Source organism: Triturus cristatus, chromosome 10 (assembly GCF_964204655.1).
Source record: "Triturus cristatus chromosome 10, aTriCri1.1, whole genome shotgun sequence".
Classification (NCBI taxonomy): domain Eukaryota; kingdom Metazoa; phylum Chordata; class Amphibia; order Caudata; family Salamandridae; genus Triturus; species Triturus cristatus.
The window spans coordinates 387,275,949-387,278,053 of record NC_140593.1 but is presented as its reverse complement, the minus strand read 5'-3'; positions in this window follow the sequence as shown (position 1 = coordinate 387,278,053).

The following is a 2,105-nucleotide window of genomic DNA, read 5'->3' as shown; positions in this document are numbered from 1 at the left end:
GGGCCCCTTCCAACCCCGAGGGGCCTGAGGGCTCACCAGAGGGGTCAGCCCACTCGAACGTGCGGTGCATGGCCTCGTAAAATTCTTTCATTTGAGCGGGGGTTGCTCCGGCTCATTGATAGGAAGGAGGTGCGAAGTCAACCCTGGCTCCGGCTCCGCAGAACTTGCCTAGAGCGTCGGTTCTCCTTACTTCTTTCGTCGACGGACGACAGTCAAGGACTTCTTCTTCTTGGGCCTCTTCCCAGAGTGTCCTAAAGACCTCGATTGGGGAGAAGAGGACTTTGGACTCTGGGAGCGGTCCCGTGACTACCACTTCTTCGATTGGGACTGGGACCCCTGTGGAGTCTCACTGGACGGTGTTGACTGCCGGGCTGTAAGGAGCTTCATAGCAGGGGGATAACACAGGCCCCCGCGGTGCAGGGGGACCCTCGAGCTGCAGGGGGTCCCCTCAGCCCGATAATCAGGACCAAGAACTCCGGATAAAACCCTGAGTGGAGGCCCCTCCGTGTACATGGCAGGGGGCCCCCCACTAATTTTGTTACGCCACTGCCTCATAGCCCACTCCTGCAAGGTCTTCGGAACCATAGCTCAACAGTCCTAGCATTACTTTGAATCGTGTTCGTGCTTAATACATCAGAGACACACAAGGTGGGGGTTGGTAACCAACATCAAGAAGTGGCAGGCACTGCATGTCATGAAACCTGTCATCCTCGAAGACATCCTCGCACAGGAAGTTGGAAAAAAGTTAAGTCAACAAAAAGTAGAGAATAGGTCTCTCAAAAAGCGACAGAGGGGTAGCTCTTCCCTGATTGGTGCTTAACTGGCCGAAAAGAAAAGAACTGACATCCGCACGCCTGGGTCATAACCAACGGTGAAGACGTCATGCAGAGCCGAATGGAGCCACCCAACAGCGCGCGTAAGGGGTATTGCTCAGCAAACGTTTCCAGATCCAGCCTGACACCAGGGAAATTCAAAGGTACGGAATATGCAGTTAGAAGTCTCTATCAGATGTCAGTTAGCAGGAGAGGCATCCATATAGATTCTGCATGTCATTTCTGTAATTGAAAGGAGGCAGTATGGAGCCGCACAGGGCCACCTACCAGTTCACATAGTTAGTGCTAAAAGTTCCCAGATCCAATTTCACGTCTGCAGAATAATATTTTGAGGCACTCCAGAATGCTGCCTGTGGTCAGAACTATTCAGTGCTTAGGCCTATAAATGAAGATCTCTGGCAAATAAGATGCATGTAGAATTTTCTTCTATAGCTCAATACCAAAACAGCTACGAGAACCTCGAAAGTCGTTGCAATGCAAATATTTATGGTACCTGCTGGAAATGACCAACTTTTGTGTAGTACTCCTCCAGATGTTTGTCTTGACTGTTTTGTTGGCAATACAACTCTCCACACTTTAACCTGCTAACCATTTGTAAAGTGATTGTGCACCCCCTTTAAAAAAAGATATTAGTATACACCCAATTAGCTCCATTAACCTACTTATAAATACTTAGTACATAGTAGAAGAACAAGTTACTTACCTTCGGTAACGATGTATCTGTAAGAAACATTAGTTAGTTAGATTCCTCACCTTAGAATAGATTCCTCACCTTAGAATATCCCCAGGCGTCAGACTGGATCCGGAAGATTTTTCGTCAGCAATACCCCTTGCGCGTCGCTAGGCGTCGTCTGCGGCTCCGCGTCCGTCGTCGGCGTCGTGATGTCGTCGGAGTACATAGACGCCGCCCTCGCGCGCTGACGTCAGTTCTTGTACATAGCCTTCCGCGCCAGGAACGCAGAGCCATGCAAAGACCGACACTGGTGCCAAAAATAAAATCTAGGGACCTGAAAGGACAACCTCAACCCTAGATGACAGTTCGCAGAACGGGGAGGATGGGAGGGTCGGTGAGGAATCTAACTAACTAATGTTTCTTACAGATTGAATATGCTACTTACCAGTATGCATCTGTTCTTGGCATGTAGGGCTGCTGACATTCATATCTGTGCATAGATCGCCGCCTAGTGTTGGGTCCGGATGTTTGCACGTTGTTGTCCTGGAAGAGTCTTCGAAGTATCCTTGGATAGGTGACTCCTCCCCTGGACTACAGTG